Raw genomic sequence first — 13,873 nt, forward strand, 5'->3', positions numbered from 1 at the left:
TTCTGGAATATGTATGTTGTATGTATGAATGTTGTATGTATGTATGAATATGTATGTTGGCGTTATTCATGGATGTTGGCTGGCATATGCTTGTGGGGGGTGGGTTTCAAATGTGGTCACTGTGAATGGTGTATGCATATGCATGACTGTGATGTCTGAAAGGAAACTGGTGGATATTCATGAAAAGATGAAACTGGAAAGCTGTGCTGATGCCTCTCCACCTTTGGCTGCAGATGTCCAGGTTCCCAGCTTGATAACACGGTAAGCGTAGGTAATTAAAAAGGAGGATTTATTGCAAAAACAAACAGATAGCTTTGGGCAGCTCTAAGGAAGCCACCGATATTATCATTCAAGATGACCCTTCTGAAGACTGCTTCCGGTTCCTACTTCCAGGTGTTGTTGGACTCCAAATCTCATCAGCCCCAGTCGTCATGGCTAATACCAGGAACGATGGAAGCTGCAGTCTAGCAACTGCTGTAGGACTACAGGTTTCCCATCCCTGCAAACCCATTCTCTGAGTACAAATCCATATGTAGCCGTGGGACGGTCAGCCAAAAAAGACTGCTATTGTAGGTAAGGCTGACTGATCAATAAGATGAAGAGTTGCACATCATTTTCTAGGAACCAGCAACCAACTGCGCCATCTTGCTTCCTGTGCCTTGGAACATTCCATAGCTTTGAATGGGGGAATTGCTGAGCCAAGTGATTGTGCATGTATGGGAGGGAGAGACAGCAGAAATTGAGAGTGAAGAGGTCTAGCTTTCAACAGCTTCTGCTACTGTGCAAATATTCATGCACTTTTCAGTATAGTTGGCATCCCTTTTGAATTTAATTTTAAATCCAATACTGGAGAGCCTTGAGTCTCCCCTACTCTACCTTATAAACACTTTGGGGGGAGGGCCTGGCTAACAAACAATGAGGAGAGATCTTCCAACTCTGCAGCTTCTTACGCTGGTTCCTGTGTGGGTCAAAATGATGTCCAGTGAAACCAAAAGTGATTTGTTTGAGAAGTGCACTTTTCCATTGCAACTGCTCTTTCTTGCTCTGCCTCGACCTTCCTATTTCTATCAAGGTAATCGCTTCATGTGGAATGACCGTTCCAAGTGAGGTATTCTTTGTTTCTTTTTCATCTTAAATTTAACAACACAGTAATAGCTTGTAAATGAAATGCTGCTCATTTATTGAAACCATATTCATCAAGACTGAGCTCCCACGTGGGGGGAGGCATGTGTGTCCAATTGCTGCAAAACCTTGGCAAATATGCTTTTAATAAAGCCCTGGTATTATTTAATGCTCAGGGAGCAACAACTACTGAAACCCGGAGCCAAGACCAAAGACTGAGAAGATCAAGTTTTGAAAAGTACACCAAGTGGTTTGTTTCTTTGCAGCTGAAAGGGACTCCACCCAGGTTTTAATTTGAGTCCTGCGGATCATCAGAGCTTAGCTTGGGATCAACCTTGGAATATGTGAAGTAAGAATATTGGAGAGTGCCTCTAAACTTGGGCTCCTGGATACCCAAGTGGCATTTGTTAACCAGAGCGCACTGCATGGCCCAACATGATACATTCCTTGGTGACCTCTAGATGGGATTAGTGGAAGCAGAGCTGCCTTTCAAAAGGAACTGCAACAGGCACAAAATACAACTGCTTTCAACAAGACCAGGCAGACAATGGAATGCAGTGGAACACAGGAAGCTGAATCAGACCATTGGTCAGTATTGCCTACACTGGCTGGCAGCAGCTCTCTGGGTTTTCAGGCAGGATCTCTTTAACCTCTATCATAAGATGCTGAAGATTGAACCTGAGATGGCCCACATGCAGAGCAGATACTGTCACTGATCTTTGGCCATTAAAAAAAAAAATCACTGATTCTTTAAAGTTCACAGTACAGTGGTACCTCGGGTTACATACACTTCAGGTTACATACGCTTCAGGTTACAGACTCCACTAACCCAAAAATAATACCTCAGGTTAAGAACTTTGCTTCAGGATGAGAACAGAAATCACGCGGCAGCGGCGCGGCAGCAACGGGAGGCCCCATTAGCTAAAGTGGTGCTTCAGGTTAAGAACAGATTCAGGTTAAGAATGGACCAAATTAAGTACTTAACCCGAGGTACCACTGTAGTGGTCTTCTTGACCTTTAATATCTCAAATGGTCTGGTGCATACAAAAGCACCTCCTTGGACTTTGAGCTCGTTGGAGGAACCTCTGCTATGGGTTCTTTTAAGATGCAGGATGAGAAGCGATTTATGGAGGAGAAGGCTATTGACAGCTACTAATAACCACAGTCTACTTTTTGATTTGGGATACTTATGGACCACACTTCTTCCAAAGGTGCACAGACAACAAACAAAAAGCAATACACATCAGCCATCAATACACCTATGCAATATAAAAATCATATATCGGTTAAAACATAACACGCAGCATAGCTGCTAAATATTTACCATTTCCTTCTAAAGCAGCAATGATGTTTATAATCCACCTTCAAAGTACTCTGCTTCTGAATACCAGTTGCTGGAAAACACAGCAGGGGAAAGTGCAGTTGCATTCACGTCCTGCTTGCAAGCTTCCCATAGACATCTGATTGGCCCCTGTGAGAAAAGGATGCTAGTGGAGATGGGGTTTTGGCTCTGACCCAGCAGCGTCCTTCTTTTTAAGAGGAAGAACGTGGATTCTTCCTCCACTTCCTGCTTTAGAAATTCAGGCATTCTGTATCTTCCACCTACCAATCCCATCAGCAGTGTACCTATATATAAGTTAAACATGCCAAACTTCATCTCCCTACCATGTCTTGAAAGTAGTTACAATTTAGTTATAACCACAAGGATGTGTTGGTTCTATTACTTACATCTTTCAGGCTTCATGTATCTTAGGCTTAGTTTAAACATACCATTATGACCACTTCCCATTCTGCTCCAAAGAATCTCACCACCCCCTGCAGCAGATTTTTTGGGTCTGCAAGAGGCTGCAGAAGGAGGGACTTGGCAAACATCACTCTCCCCCACTTAGTCCTTATGGAAGCCTCTGGTGGATCACAGAGCTTTCCATCAGCAGCGGGAGATAATTGGATTCAGTGCTTTTCTTTCCCAGGCTTCAGAAAAACTCTCCCCATTCCATACTTAGATGCCCTTGGGATGTTCCTCATGGAGGAAAGAGGGAGAGGAGGTGATTTTTGCCAATTGCTCCTTCTTTCTGCAGGTCCCTGCAAAGTTCCTCCAGAAAGTTGGAGGATCCCTCTTGAGCAACATGGGAAGCAGCCCAAGGAGAAAGGGGAATCAGTAAAATAAAAATAATCTCCCCCTTCCTCTGCTAGACATCAGTCCCTCCTGCAAACTGAAGGGTGATTCTGGATCCAACTCATAAACTGTGAGGGGCCTTGTAATCGGATGAAGACTGGGCACTGCTATATGTGTTTGTGAAGAAAATAGAGGAAACGTCCTCTCTGGCCAGAGATATGAGAGATGCAAACGATAAACCCAGGCAACCTAGCGGAGACATGTTTCTTTAGCCAACTCCCCTTTGAAATATTTCAGTCAAAGTTGCATTAACATTCCCTTCTTGGGGCTATCTTGAGATCTGCCAGGATTCCTGCAGGCAGAGGTTCTGAACCCAGCTACAAGGCTCCAGGAAGTCTTCGGATGAACTCACTTGGCATCTTGAATGTACAAATGACAACAAGGGAGTTCCCGGATAATTATGTGGCCCTTTTCAAAGTGCTGAGACCCCCAGCTTTCTTGTTAAGGCTCCTCTGAGCTCTTCTCGAGCCCTACCTTTCAAACCTTGGGGGGCTTTTGTTGAATTGTATGCATGCAAACCTTACAGGCATGGAGACAATCCGGAACTTTCATAAGCTTGAACCACACCATCTAGGCTGACATCAGAAATTCAGTCAACACATCTGTATCCTACAGTTCCTGAAAGGAGTTCTTGGGTAGCATATGTGGGACCATTCAATTTTATTCTCACAACATCTTTAAGGTAGATTAATTTGAGAATACAGTGGTGCCCCGCAAGACGAATGCCTCGCAAGACAAAAAACTCGCTAGATGAAAGAATTTTTCGGTTTTGCGTTGCTTCGCTAGACGAATTTCCCTATGGGCTTGCTTCACAAGACGAAAACGTCTTGCGCTTTTTTCTTAAAGCCGCTTGAAGAGGCGAAGTTGCGACGGACCGTGCTTCGCAAGACGAAAAACATTGCAAGACGAAAAGACTCGCGGAACGAATTATTTTCGTTCTGTGAGGCACCACTGTAAAAGGTAAATGACCCCTGGATGGTTAAGTCCAGTCAAAGGCGACTATGGGGTTGTGGTGCTCTCTTTCAGGCCGAGGGAGCCGGCGTTTGTCCACAGATAGCTTTCCGGGTCATGTGGCCAGCATGACTAAACCGCTTCTGGAGCAACAGGACACCGTGATGACTACCTAGTGAACTTCATGGCTGAGACTAGGCTTCAACTTCAGTCCCCTCAGACCAGGAGTGAGGAAAAGGTAGATCAGGAACTACAGGTAGATCAGAACCCACCAAATATCTCTAGATAGCATTGAGAGCAAGGCCACTGACATGGATCTTTACACATGAGCTCCCCTGTATGGGAGCAAGTGGCTCTTTCTGCGGCAGCAAAACCTGTGTCTGGACTGTACCACATCAGACTGCAGGGGGGGGGGAAGGATTCAGAGAAGGGAATGTTCCTTCATAATCGACTCTAATCGTGCAAATCAAAACTTCTGGTATGCTCTTGAACCCCTCTCACAAAATACTGGCAGATTGGAGGCACTCAGTTACACGTGTAGAGTTTTGAGCAGTACGACACAGGTTTGCTACCTCTCTAAGAACTCGGCCTCTGACATAGCAACCAGGGCGAGGAGAAGGCTCAGACGATGAGCATGTGCTGTCAGATGGGGCCAGCCATTGTTCCAAAGAATGTATTTCACACAGGCCAGATGTTAAAATAATCTCCTCTGCTTGTGCCCTCTCCCCGGTTTTTAATTGATCTCCGCATTTGTCTGTGCTTTCCGTGAAAGGACTGGAGGCCTTTCCTCATATTAATGAATCCCAGAGCAGCCCTTTCATTCCTGCAGCTGGAGATCGTTACAAACTGTTATGGTTTCTTAATCAGCAAAACTCTCTTGTCCCATCTCCCCCCACATCTAAAGGGGGACTCGCTATTGCCTTTATCTCTTGCCTCCTCAAACTCCCTTCATTTCTACTCTGCCTGACCTTTGATTGCATGAAATTAACTCCCTCCCCAACCCTTCTTCTTGCACACCTTGTGTATCACCTTAGCCATTGTGTGCTAAGTGGGCAGGAGTGGGATAGAGAAACAGCAAATACGCTTGGAGCAATATGCCCCAATTGCTACCTTGGCCATCTCTATTTTTATTCCTTGATTAGCGGATTTTATTTGAGTCTGTTCGGAGATTCCCAACAACCCCACTGACCTTCCTCCAACCTCTGCATTTGTTTACACACCTAAGGAGTGATTAGAGGCTTAAAAGGTTCAAGCTTTCAATCCAAAACAGTGTATCTATTCTAGCAAGGAGTATGGGCAAAAAGACTCTGAAAGGAATACGTTTGCCTGAGTACGATAAACCTGAAAACTTTGACACAGAGTAGATTCTAAGGTGGAATCTGCACACATAATAAAAAACGCTGTGAATTTTTTTTTAATGTGTTTCCAACACATTTAAAATGTTTTATTTGCAGTTGTATAGCTGAGTCCTAAGTATTTTATAGGCCCAGCAGAAGAGATTGTGTTCATCTTCTCTATGAGCGTTATGTTGTGGAACCAGCTGGTTTACAACAAGCTGCTCCTTTTGGGGCTTTTGCAAAATGCTAACAGTCTTGCAGCTCCAACAGCTTCTGCTTGTTGTAGAAACCTTCTGAATTTTCCCTTCCTTTAACACATTCTGAGCTTATCATTGGGCTGACATGGAGGACTCAGGATTCCTTCATTGCTCACCTGATTGGCAGGAAATGTTCAGTGCCCTATTTCTGTCCCAGTTGCTGGCCAAATAAGCTTTTTGCCAGGCCAGGAATCCCTAAACAGTGCACCAACAGAGAACTGCTAGTGAGCTGTAAGAAATAAATCTCAGTGTAGACAGGAATGGATGCTTAGGATTTCTAGCTGTGAGGGTTTGTGGTCGAGGGGTTCAGTATCATCCCTTATGACTTGTCCCTTTCTAATTGGACAACAGCAACAAAACAGATGATGAAGGGTTAACATACGGGGAAGGTCTCAGTGGTACAGGAAGAGCTCATGTTTTGCATGGGAGAAGATTTCCGGTTCTAGCCCTGCCATCTCAGTGAAAAGGATCTCAGGCCAGGAGGACTAAGAAATCCCTTCTCCGCCTGAGACCTCAGAGAGCTCTCTGCAGGATTTAACATGAGGGTTAAATAGGTTTCCTAGGGTTACAAAGATGAACAGGTCATAGTGGAGAGTTTTGACCAAATGTGATCCACCTGGAGTAGGAATCGGCAAGCCACTCCAGTATCCCTGCCAAGAAAACTCCATGGACAAAGACAACAGGCATATAAAAGTTATGACACTGGAAGATGAGCCCCTCAGGTCGGAAGGTGTCCAACATGCTACTGGGGAAGAGCGGAGGACAAGTACAAGTAGATCCAGAGCTGATGAAGCAGCTGGGCCAAAGCCGAAAGGACGCTCAGTTGTGGATATGCATGGAAGCGAAAGGAAAGTCCAATGCTGTAAAGAAAAATACTGCATAGGAACCTGGAATGTAAGAACCATGAACCTGGGTAAGTTGGATGTGGTCAAAAATGAGATGGCAAGAATAAATATTGACATCCTGGGCATCAGTGAGCTAAAATGGACGGGAATGGGCGAATTCAGTTCGGATGACTACCATATCTACTACTGTGGGCAAGAAACCCGTAAGAGAAATGGAGTGGCCCTCATAGTCAACAAAAGAGTAGCGAAAGCTGTACTGGGATGCAGTCTCAAAAATGATAGAATGATCTCGATACGAATCCAAGGCAGACCTTTTAACATCACAGTAATCCAAGTTTATGCACCAACTACTGGTGCTGAAGAAACTGAAATTGACCAGTTCTATGAAGACTTACAAAACCTTATCGAAGTGACACCAAAGAAGGATGTTCTGCTCATTATAGGGGATTGGAATGCTAAAGTAGGGAATCAAGAGATAAAAGGAACAACTGGCAAGTTTGGCCTTGGAGATCAAAACGAAGCAGGGCAAAGAAGAAGAAGAAGAAGAAGAAGAAGAGTTTGGATTTGATATCCCGCCTTTCACTCCCCTTCAGGAGTCTCAAAGCGGCTAACATTCTCCTTTCCCTTCCTCCCCCACAACAAACACTCTGTGAGGTGAGTGGGCTAATAGAGTTCTGTCAAGAGAACAAGCTGGTCATCACAAACACGCTTTTCCAACAACACAAGAGACGACTCTACACATGGACATCCCCAGATGGGCAACATCGAAATCAGATTGATTATATTCTCTGTAGCCAAAGATGGAGAAGCTCTATACAGTCAGCAAAAACAAGACCTGGAGCTGACTGTGGCTCAGATCATCAGCTCCTTATAGCAAAATTCAAGCTTAAACTGAAGAAAGTAGGAAAAACCACTGGACAGGTAAGATACAATCTAAACCAAATCCCTTATGAATACACAGTGGAAGTGAGGAACAGGTTTAAGGATTTAGATTTGCTGGACAGAGTCCTTGAAGAACTATGGATGGAGGCTCGCAACATTATACAGGAGGCAGCAACTAAAACCATCCCAATGAAAAAGAAATGCAAGAAAGCAAAGTGGCTGTCCAACGAGGCCTTACAAATAGCGGAGGAGAGAAGGCAAGCAAAATGCGAGGGAGATAGTGAAAGATACAGGAAATTGAATGCAGATTTCCAAAGAACAGCAAGGAGAGACAAGAAGGCCTTCTTAAACGAGCAATGCAAAGAAATAGAGGAAAGCAACAGAATGGGAAGAACCAGAGATCTGTTCAAGAAAATCGGAAATATGAAAGGAACATTTCGTACAAAGATTACCATAATAAAGGACAAAAGTGGTAAAGATCTAACTGAAGCAGAAGACATCAAGAAGAGGTGGCAAGAATACACAGAGGAATTATACCAGAAAGATATGGATGTCTCGTACACCCCAGGTAGTGTGGTTGCTGACCTTGAGCCAGACATCCTGGAGAGTGAAGTCAAATGGGCCTTAGAAAGCACTGCAAATAACAAGGCCAGTGGAAGTGATGGTATTCCAGCTGAACTGTTTAAAATTTTAAAAGATGATGCTGTTAAGGTGCTACACTCAATATGCCAGCAAGTTTGGAAAACTCAGCAGTGGCCAGAGGATTGGAGAAGATCAGTCTACATTCCAATCCCAAAGAAAGGCAGTGCCAAAGAATGCTCCAACTACCGCACAATTTCACTCATTTCACATGCTAGCAAGGTTATGCTTAAAATTCTACAAGGAAGGCTCAAGCAGTATGTGGACCGAGAACTCCCAGAAGTGCAAGCTGGATTTAGAAGAGGCAGAGGAACCAGAGACCAAATTGCAAACATGCGCTGGATTATGGAGAAAGCCAGAGAGTTCCAGAAAGACATCTACTTCTGCTTCATTGACTATGCAAAAGCCTTTGACTGTGTTGACCACAGCAAACTATGGCAAGTTCTTAAAGAAATGGGAGTGCCTGATCACCTCATCTGTCTCCTGCGAAATCTCTATGTGGGACAAGAAGCTACAGTTAGAACTGGATATGGAACAACTGATTGGTTCCAAATTGGGAAAGGAGTACGGCAAGGCTGTATATTGTTTCCCTGCTTATTTAACTTATATGCAGAATTCATCATGCGAAAGGCTGGGCTGGATGAATCCCAAGCCGGAATTAAGATTGCCGGAAGAAATATCAACAACCTCAGATATGCAGATGACACAACCTTGATGGCAGAAAGTGAAGAGGAATTAAAGAACCTTTTAATGAGGGTGAAAGAGGAGAGCGCAAAATATGGTCTGAAGCTCAACATCAAAAAAACAAAGATCATGGCCACTGGGCCCATCACCTCCTGGCAAATAGATGGGGAAGAAATGGAGGCAGTGAGAGATTTTACTTTCTTGGGCTCCATGATCAGTGCAGATGGTGACAGCAGTCACGAAATTAAAAGACGCCTGCTCCTTGGGAGAAAGGCGATGGCAAACCTAGACAACATCTTAAAAAGCAGAGACATCACCTTGCCAACAAAGGTCCGTATAGTAAAAGCCATGGTTTTCCCAGTAGTGATGTATGGAAGTGAGAGCTGGACCATAAAGAAGGCTGATCGCCGAAGAATTGATGCTTTCGAATTATGGTGCTGGAGGAGACTCTTGAGAGTCCCATGGACTGCAAGAAGATCAAACCTCTCCATTCTGAAGGAAATCAGCCCTGAGTGCTCACTGGAAGGACAGATCGTGAAGCTGAGGCTCCAATACTTTGGCCACCTCATGAGAAGAGAGGACTCCCTGGAAAAGACCCTGATGTTGGGAAAGATGGAGGGCACAAGGAGAAGGGGACGACAGAGAATGAGATGGTTGGATGGTGTTCTTGAAGCTACTAGCATGAGTTTGATCAAACTGCGGGAGGCAGTGGAGGACAGAAGTGCCTGGCGTGCTCTGGTCCATGGGGTCACGAAGAGTCGGACACGACTAAACGACTAAACAAACAAAACAGGGTTACAAATGTGCAAGATACACATGCCGCAAAATTCTGCCATTTTGGATGCAGAATTTGATATCCATCTCTCCATTGTGAAAAATAACAGACCCTGCAGTGTAAGTTTACAACGAAGTTTCCCACAACCCAGTATTATACAGTTACAGGTAGGTAGCCGTGTTGGTCTGCCATAGTCAAAATAAAAAAATTCCTTCCAGTAGCACCTTAAAGACCAACTAAGTTAGTTCTTGGTATGAGCTTTCGTGTGCATGCACACTTCTTCAGATATCTGAAGAAGTGTGCATGCACACGAAAGCTTATACCAAGAACTAACTTAGTTGGTCTTTAAGGTGCTACTGGAAGGAATTTTTTTATTTTTCCAGTATTATACAGACATTCTAAGTCTGAGCTTCTCTTTTTGGTTTTCTTTACCAAAGGTCTCAAAGCCCAGGAAATTAGCAGTCAGATGAAATTTATATCCACAGGTGGACAGGATGTTGCCTACTAGTCTTTTCCATCAACTGGTCATCCAGTTGTTCTCGCAGAGGTAACTTGCATCCTTTCTATTCATCAGCTATACAAACCCATTATTTCTCATTAAATTCATTTATGAGGAAAATCCCCACATTCCTGGCTCACTAGGTTTTACTTTCTGCAACGCCTATCCTCAACTGTCTCCTTAACTGCCCAGCTGCCACCTCTCACTCTCTCAACAAACTCTAAATTCTTTCCCTTGCTCAGACTTCGCTGCTTCATGAAGGTGTTTTGCACAAACCAGTGGGACATTGTGTGCTTCTGGTAGATGGCTCTTTGCTCTTTTGGAATCCATGGAACTTATTCTCTGTAAGCATGTTCAGAATCCCGATATAAATACCCTGTGCGAATCATTGGCTCTGTAATTCATGCCTTTTTAAAATCAGCCTTTTGTAAATTTCTTGTCATGTCACATTGACATGGTTATTTATTTGTGGCAGCCTTCAGACACAGGGCAGATTATCTGGAGGTAGCAGGAACGTGCTCTCCTAAGAGAAGCAAGCCATGTGTTGAGCTTTTTAAAGGAAAACCCGAAAGTTATTGAGCAATCGTGATTTTTTGATTGACTTGCCTAAGTCAAGGACAAAGCGCCGCTTTTCGGAAATTCCCCCCAGCCATCAATTCCGCCTTTGAAATACCAGTAATGTCTGGGAAAATCCAGACATATGGCAGTCCTATCTTGCGGTCTCTAACAACTCATTTTTCAGCCCATAGCTCCGCACCCTGATCCTTGTCAACTGACTTTAGCTACTTCAGGGACAATCAGTTTCATCTGTGCTGTAGTAACGAAAGCAGGCCATTCTGCTTGCAGAATGCAGGCAAAGGTATCCAGTTCAGTCCCATATATTCCCTCTACACAGTTGCACCGGGACTGCTAGCTACAGGGTTAACCAACAGGATGCCATATGGATATGCCACCATTAGCTTTCTGCTGGAAAAGTTCTTTGTGCAGTTCATCAGCAGAACCACACATGATCTGGGATGCATATGAAGTAGCACCAATGGCTGCTCTGTAGTGGCCAGATGTCAGATTCTGCACGGGAGGACAACTTGGGCTCCATATATTTGATCCTATGGATTGATGTTTCAACACAGCAGCTGTGTGTGTTTGTCAAGTCACAGTTTTTCTCCTGCACAGTTCTACTGTTGCTTTCTTATTAATTGAAGAACAGCCACCCTTATCAAGAAGTACTGCCATCACATCAATCTCCTCGCCCTCCACAGAAAAAATAATATGCTCTCACCATGATGCTGGAGGGACTGTGGGGAGTGGGACCCATTTGCCCCATGTGGTGGTTGTGTGAAGATACGTCTCCATTTTGGATGGATGTCTTCCAAGAAATCGATAAAATGACCTGCCAACTCCTACTCTCTGACCCATAGATGACACCGCTGCTCATCTTTGACGGCAGCCTAAATCAGTAATTTATAAAGATCTTGCAGCCTTTCTTTTTGTTGCTCCATGACTTGGGATCACCAAGAACTGGAGATCTCCTGCAGTCAGTTTCTTCCATTGCTGGTATCATGAGGTTTGGAATCTAGCACTCATGGAAAAGTGAGCACACAGAATCAAAGCACTAAAGAAAGAATCTGAATCAAGACAAATTCCTGGATTTCCAGGATTCGTGACATACCTTTATTATAAAAAAGGTAAAGGACCCCTGGACGGTTAAGTCTAGTCAAAGGCGACTATGGGAATCAGTGCTCATCTTGCTTTCAGGCCGAGGGAGCCGGCGTTTGTCCACAGACAGCTTTCCGGATCATGTGGCCAGCATGACTAAACTGCTTCTGGCGCAACGAGTGCCAAAGCGCACGGAAACGCCGTTTACCTTCCCATTACAATACTTATTTATCTACTTGCACTGGCATGCTTTTGAACTGCTAGGTTGGAAGGCGCTGGGGCAGAGCAACAGGAGCTCATCCTGTCGACAAGCCCAAGAGGCTCAGTGGTTTACACCACAGCACCACCCATGTTTTACCTTTATTATATACACTACTGAAGAAGGGAATGCTAGAAATCCTCTGGTCACATACAGAGAACTGTGGCCAAGTATTCTGGGTTGAATGAAGGTCAATTGATGAACTTTCCATACAACTTTGAACCTGATTACATTATGGATAATTATTTTCTCTCCATTGTTGTTATTTATTTTTGTAGTTTTGTACCAAATTTTTATTTTAGGAAAAGGAGTTGTTTGGGTCAATTATAGTGTTTCACTGTTTCACAAGTGTGACTTTGATGGGGAGAGGGGATATACCCTTAGCATACAGTGAATTGTTGAACTAGTCCATCAGTCTGTAAAGATGGAAATGCATGCAGCCCTTTCTATTTGGACAAGGGAAGGTAAAACTAGCCTATCAAGACTTACACCAAACATGAGCTTCAGGAGGGCAGGGTTGCTTGTCAGCCATGAGCTCATGCATCTCCTAGTTGCCCTTCACACTGCTGTAGGAAATATGTTTCATACTTTGAACAGAAGAGTTTTAACAGGAAGGGCAGAATTAAACTCAGACGTATAAAAGCCTAATAACACTAAGCTAAACTGAAGATCAGATGCCAGCTGATAAAAGGATTTGTTCAGTATACAATGAAATTCTACCTCTTTTAGTGTTAATTGCACACACATTGCTCTCTGCTTGCTGAACTGGTTCCTATGATTCATGCTATTTGGTTGCCCACTTGACATTTCCAAACCTAGCCTTACAAAAACAGCATTTTAGAAGTTAGCTTCCCTTCTGGGTTGGGGAGATGTGTTTTGAGTCAACGATAAATCCTTCATGGTTTGTGGAAAGGTCAAAGCAGTAAAGCCAAATTGTTTTTAAGAAAAATATATGCTTATTTTATTAACAGAGGGAGATGAAAATTTATGAGGGTGAAATTCACACTGGTTGTTTAAAGGGTTCTGAAATAACAGCTTCCCACCCACTCACATGGGAGGAAAAAGCAGAGCTATGAAACATACACTTTTAGGTTTCAGAAGATTTCAGAAGTTTGTATGCAAAAGGACAAACAAAGCCCATGTGATCTGAGTTTAATGGGTAGCAGTTAGTATGGACAGCAAAGTACCATTTTACTTACAGCAGAGTATCAATAGGCCTGAAAAGTGTCTGGATGACAATTTGCCACTAACAGGCAAGATTACAATTATTGACTTAAGTACCTTCACAAATAAAGGGGTCTGCTACATTTGTCTGTTCCTGCTTGCTCTGCTTTTAATGATCCAACCCTTCTGGCTTGAGACAAATATCTTCTTTCCTAAACATGAATTTCCCTAGTACTCATTTTAAAAAGGACCCTTCCAAAAGCACAGTTCTAATCTATCATCTTTGGTATGGCATAGTATTTATAAATATTTAAGTAAACAAAGTCTGGAATGATCAGTGGGTATTATTTGTTCCAGGGACACTGCTGTCTGGATTAATCTCAGCCCTGGTCCTCTTACCCCAAGTTAATGTTCAGCCACTAACTTTTTCTCCTCCTCCTCATTTACTGTGGGGCTCCAGGTGGCTTCCATTTCCTTCCTGATGGATGAGGTTGCTGAGTAATATTGTGCAGAGTTGTGCTATAGGCGACCAGGAGCTCTGTCTCCTTTTCATTTAACTCTGTGCTCTCGTTACACAGCTTCCGGCTACAATTGTGGCCTGGAAGTGGGCGAGTTAGCTGAAGCAGA

General features: G+C 43.7%; 1 long non-coding RNA gene across 1 annotated transcript; it reads left to right on the top strand.

The window, feature by feature from the left end:
• The first annotated feature begins 392 nt into the window (after nt 1-392).
• Nucleotides 393-1,882, top strand: LOC309527912. The gene is made up of 2 exons (XR_014217428.1): nt 393-1,108; nt 1,389-1,882. It is a non-coding gene; the product is annotated as an uncharacterized lncRNA (long non-coding RNA).
• The last annotated feature ends 11,991 nt before the right edge of the window (nt 1,883-13,873 follow it).

This window comes from Podarcis vaucheri (assembly GCF_965113315.1).
Source record: "Podarcis vaucheri genome assembly, chromosome: 3".
In the NCBI taxonomy this organism is placed as follows: domain Eukaryota; kingdom Metazoa; phylum Chordata; class Lepidosauria; order Squamata; family Lacertidae; genus Podarcis; species Podarcis vaucheri.